General features: G+C 38.2%; 1 long non-coding RNA gene across 1 annotated transcript in view; it reads right to left on the bottom strand.

Moving 5' to 3' along the window:
- Positions 1 to 340: 340 nt before the first annotated feature.
- The window catches only part of LOC126953250 (uncharacterized), a 72,843-nt gene continuing 67,183 nt past the window's right edge, over positions 341 to 6,000 (bottom strand). Inside the window, exon 3 of the long non-coding RNA XR_007725160.1 lies at positions 341 to 3,464. This is a non-coding gene — a long non-coding RNA (uncharacterized LOC126953250). The remainder of the gene's footprint in view (positions 3,465 to 6,000) is intronic.

Genomic DNA, 6,000 nt, shown 5'->3' with positions numbered 1-6,000 from the left:
TTTATCGAAAACACTAAAGAAATTACTGGGGGGTGGGTGGGGATTTTTGTGCCTCTTTATCATGCCTATGAAAATTTTACAAACTTGGTATCCCTTTTAATCTCAATCCTCTAGTACCCCTTAAAGTGTAAGTTTGAAAGAGTAATTTTAGAGATACTGAGCTTGAAAGGACTTTTGAAATATTTCATTTCTGAACTGAGTCAAAAATAGGCATGTTTGTTTAAAAAAAAAAAAAAAAATTCCCCTCACAAAGAAGCTTGCCTGGGAAAAGCATTCTTCAAAACTGCGTTCAGAAAGCCTCTGTTCCAATTCATGGAACTTATTGTTCTGATCTCAGAGCTCAGTCCCCGCAGCTTGAATTTCTTTTCAAAATTGTTTAATGACTTTTAAGAATGTGTTTCTTGCTAAGTCTTGTGAGCTTCCAGTGTCAATGTTTGCCTTTTGATTTCTGTTATTTAGTTCACTTTTGTGCTCCTGACCCATGATAAAACAAGGACCAGAACTGTCCAGCTCTTTGTAGAATATGTGCTCATCCAACTCAGGACCCTTGAGTACACATGTGTGACTTAGAAATTTTCCTCACTGAATCTGCTTGTGACATTTGCGAAATATTTTTACATATCCAACTCATTTTGCTATGATTTTGGATAAAATAGACGTGTTAACTTGCAAATACTGCAGATGTGACTAACTAAATCATACTTGACACGCTGGGCATAAATTAAGTCAAAAGTTTATAGAATCATTTACAGATCACATTTTCTTTTTCAATCAAGAGAATTAAACCACATTTCAATATTTCTATCACGTTTAAGCTTTGTTAGAAAATGTATTTAAGAAAATCACTTCCGGTTTTCCCCTGGCTAACTGGGCTGCCTGGATGGTAGATCAGACTGACCAGTGCTATCTTTAAATGTTAAAACCCTGTGGTTGTATCCAGTAGTTACAATTCTGCAGAGCCCTGTTTCCTTAGAACCTGAGGGACATCCATTTCTTAGCACAGTACTAACAATCCTGAAATCCTCTAAGGACTAGTTATTTTAACTATATTTCATGGGCAGCAGCAGACTCGACTCTAAGCCTGGTAATTAGATTATGGTTAGGTCTGTATCACCATACTAGACCAGCTACTCTAAATATGCATTATTCCTGTAGGATTGGGTAAGGTTGGCTAGTTACTTGAGTTTCCTATTTCCCTTCTACTTCGAAGTCTCATCTTCATCTGTGCAGAGTTCAGAAATCTAATTTTATTGGTTTTCTAGGTGAACCAGTTGATTTACAAATCTAAGTGCATGTGAAAGATTTATCAGTCATATTACTACCTTATTATTTTGTAGTGAGAAATATCATTCCAATTAAATAGAATCGATTTTATCAGCTAGTCAGTGCATACTCGTCTCAATTTTGACACAGCAGAAACTTGTTTAAATTCAGAATGTAGTGTCTTCATCTGTTTGTACTGCTGTAACAAAATACCATAGACTGTATAACTTATATGCAGGGAGAAGAGTGGAGAAGAAAGAAATGGATTGGGAGAGGAAAATATTAAATATCCAGCATAGTTCCCGTATTACCCACCAAAATGCACTGATCTCCACTTTTTTCTTTCTTGTTTTCTACTATCAGACAGAAGTCTGGGAATTGTACTATGTTCATTTCATTAAGAGGGAAGCCTAGAAAATTTGGATCTTGACAGCATCTGATATCACTTCAGATAATAGCACATCTGAGGTGTTGCTTGATATTGCCGACAGCCACACTTGCCTCACTCCTACCTCTAGTAAAGCTAGGATTTTATGTGTCTCTTTTCCCCACTACTTGAGGAGAAGGACTATATCTGATTTCCATTTGCATCCTACAATTGTCTAGTATTTAGGGGTTGCTCAAAAATGTTTGCTAAATTGGACTCATTATTCAATTCAGTTGTCACCATCACTAACACCCTAGTTCTGGATTGAGTTTCTCTCTCATAGGCAGTCCCAGAGCAGCACCAATCTGTCTTTTTCCACAGTATTCCTTTTTCAGTATTCCAGATCCTCGAAAATTTCAGTTGTCCCTTATCATCACACCACAACTAGCCTTCATTTAACATATCCTCATGACATGTTTTAATTTCTTAGTTTGCAACTTGTTACTGTTTTTCTTTTAGATTGCTTCCTGTTGACAAGTAGAAAGATACTGAATCTCATCAGTGATATGTTTTCAAATTACATTTTAGTGTAGGATAATTTGGTAATATTTTTGCAGACTGTTAGTAGCATTAAAAGCTTGTTGATGTTTTTAGTATCAAATCAGGAAACTGACCTTGATCTACATTATACCTGGCATATAAAAAGTTCCTAGTTAGATGGAAAAACAGAAGAACAAATAAATAAGTGAATGCATGTGTGAATGAATGAGTGAATCATTAACAGAAATGTAAGGATTGACTATCACAGGTCATGCCTGGACATTGCCTGCTTAACAGCAGTCATGTGTAGGATAAGCAGAGTCGTGGAAACAGACTATGCACAGTAAGCTGAGGGCATTAGGGGAGACTGAACTTCTGATTCTGGGGAAAGTTGATGTAAAGAGTAGAACACTATATATAAAGGCTATAGGGAAATATGAACAATCATGATTCAGGGATGTAATTAATATCAGGCTGGCAGAGATTCCTACACATGTAACAGAGAATAGAACATGGAATTCTGAAACAAGTGAATTTTTATAGACATGTAAATTGGCATGTGTATAGCCAGGATACCTATCAGTCAGCAATCAGGATCCAGGTACCAATTCAGCCCATAATAGGCTCTCACTTCAGAAGGGGTCTAGGTTTAATGTCAAAGGGCTATGGCGAATAATGTGAGGCCCCCATCCTGGAGAGCTAAGCAGATTCCTGAGCAGGCATCTACAACAAATTTGGAACAAAACATAAAGTAAAGCAAATATCACAGTATAAATTTGAAGCCAAAGTGGAGAAATTTAGTGAAAAGAGCTGTATCCTCTGACTTTACAGATGATTAGAATTTACCATTCAGAAGTGAAGGGGAAGGTATATCAGGTAGAGGGAGCAGTGTGAATCAAATTGCCTACATTCCAAACCCTGGCTGTTTGACCATAAAAAAGTTAATTAACATCTCAATTCGTCCATTTCTTTATCTGTAAAATGGGGATCTCAAAAATATCTACATCACAGGATTCTTATTAGGATTGTGTGTAAAAGGTTTACCAGAGTACTCTTACAAAAGTAAATATGTAACAAAAATATCATAGACTGGATGACTTAAACAACGTAAATTTCTTTTCTCATAGTTCTGTAGGTTAGAAGTCCAAGACCAAGTTGTTTGCAGAGTTGGCTCCTTCTGAAGCCTGTCTGTTGGCAGCAGACCTTCTCACTGTGGTCTTTCCTCACATGGCATTTCCTCTATGTGTATACATTCATCTTATATCTTTCTGTGTGTCCAAATTTCCTCTTCCTCCTTTTCAAATTTTTTTTACAGGAAACCAGTCAAATTGGATGAAAGCGCATCCTAACAAACCACTTCTTTTTAACTTAATCACCTCTGTAAGGCCCTGTCTCCAAATATAGTCAAACTGTGAGATACTAGGTGTTAGGGCTTCAGCATATGAATTTTGGGGAAAACACAATTCAGCTCATAAGAGATAAGGGCTATCTAAGAGGGCATGTGGCCAGAAGGCAGAGGGTAAGGACAATAACTCTTCACTCATTTATTCATTTGTCTAGTGAATCTTGAGAGCATGCTATATATCAGGCTATGTTCTCAGCTCAGGAAATTCAGCATGAACAAGGCAGACAAGTTCCTCTCTGGGCAGCTTCTATCCCAGCTAAGAAATTGGGAGGGGAAAGCCAGAAAAACTACTAAAAAATCATGCGTGTTACACTCTGGTAAAATCTCCATGAAGACATGTAGTACAATATAAGGTTTAAATACAGATGTGAACACACATCTAGGAGTTTGGATTTTATTAAGTAGATAATGGGGAAATGTACATATTTTAGCAAAGAGGGGGTGCAGGGCTGTGTTTCTGTAAGAGCTCAGAAAAAAAAAGCAGGTAGATTGTTAATTAAAATGATTAAGACTGTCTACTCCTTTACCTGGATGATATTATGTGTGTGTGTCTCTCTCTCAAACGTTCATATATAGAGTTCCATCTTTTGATACCATGAAATATATATTTGGTCTTGATCCCACTTTCCGGCACACAGCTCTGTCACTGGAGCAATGAGTGTTTTTTCTAGGTTCATGAGATGACTGGTGGCTCAGAGCCACTAGATAGCTTCATGATGGAGGCTGGTCACTAGAAAAACTTCATGATTAGAGGGTTGGGACTTTCAGCCCCACCCCAGTCCTCTGGGAAGAGGAGAGGGGCTGAAGGTAGAGTCGATCACCAGTGGCCAATGGTGTAATCAATTATGCCTTCATAATGAAGCCTCCTTAAAAACCCAAAAGAGACCAGACGTGGTGGCTCATACCTGTAATCCCAGCCCTTTGGGAGGCCAAGGTGGGCACATCACCTGAGGTCAGGTGTTTGATACCATCCTAGCCAACATGGTGAAACCCCGTCTCTACTAAAAATACAAAAATTAGCCACATGTGATGGTGCATACTTGTTGTCCCAGCTACTCAGGGGGCTGAGGCAGGAGAATTGCTTGAACTCAGGAGGTGGAGGTTGCAGTGAGCTAAGATTACACCACTGCACTCCAGCCTGGGAGACAGTGAGACTTTGTCTCAAAAAAATAAAATAAAATAAAAACAAATGTTAAAAAACCCCAAAAGATCAGGATTCAGAGGACTTCCAGATCATTGAGCTCACTTGTGTAGGTGTCTGGAGATTGGCATGCCTGGATAGGGCAGGGAAGCTCCATGCCCCTTTCCACATGCCTTGCCCTATGCAGCTCTTCCATCTGGCTGTTCATCTGTATCCTTTGTAATGTCCTTTATAATAAATGAGTAAACATAAGCAAACTGTTTCCAAGTTCTGTAAGTCACTCTAGCAGACTGATCAAACCCAAGGAAGGTATCATGGGAACTCCTGATTTATAGCCAATTGGTCAGAAGCAGGTCACAGCCTGTGCTTGTGACTGGCATCTGAAGTGGGGAGAAGTCATGGATCTGAGTGCTCAGCCTATGGGATCTGATACTATCTCCAGGTATATAGTGTCAGAATTGAATTGAATTAGTAGAGGATGTCAACTGGGGTCTACTGGATAATTGCTTGGTTGGTGTGTGGGGAAAAACCCCTACACATCTGATATCAGAAGTGTTCTGTTGAGTGGAGTGTGAGGGATGGAAAAACACGTGTTTAGTTTTTTTTCCTGTATCTTTATTAGCTTTTCATAGGAGAATTTTTACTAGAATCAGAACTAGGAAAGCAAAGCAGCAGTGGACATGGAGAGAAGAAGAAAGAACATCAAATATTAGGAAATAGAACAGGACTAAAAAATTCACTGAAGGAGGAATGCCAGGGGAAGGTGTAAAGAACAGTTGAGTGTTGAACCAGGTAACACAAACGCTAGAATAATTCTAGGAAGAAAAGAAAAGAGAATTAATATAGTTTAGGCCACTTTTTTCTCAGGAGTCAGATGAATCTCCAAATGGGGATATCTAAAAATAGCTGCTAATATTCAGTAGAAGCAGAAAAGGAAATCACTATATTAAAGAGATACCTGCACCTCAGTATTTATTGCAGCATTATTCACAATAGCAAATATAAAAAATCAACCTAAATGTTCATCAATAAATGAATAGATAAGGAAAATGTGGAACATGTACACAATAGAATACTATTCAGCCATAAAAAAAGAATGAAATCCTGTCATTTGTGGCAATATGGATGGGTCTGGAGGACATTTTGTTGAGTGAAATAAGCAAGACACAGAAAGATAAAACTGCATGTTCTCATTCATATGTGGAAACTACAAAAATATGAGCTCATAGAAGTAGAGAATAGAATTGTGGTTATTAGAGGCTGGGAAATGTAAGGGGGAGACGA

The sequence above is a fragment of the Macaca thibetana genome, chromosome 4, assembly GCF_024542745.1.
Source record: "Macaca thibetana thibetana isolate TM-01 chromosome 4, ASM2454274v1, whole genome shotgun sequence".
NCBI lineage: Eukaryota > Metazoa > Chordata > Mammalia > Primates > Cercopithecidae > Macaca > Macaca thibetana.
The sequence above is the reverse complement of the archived record's forward strand: the minus strand, read 5'-3'. Positions and strand labels throughout refer to the sequence as shown.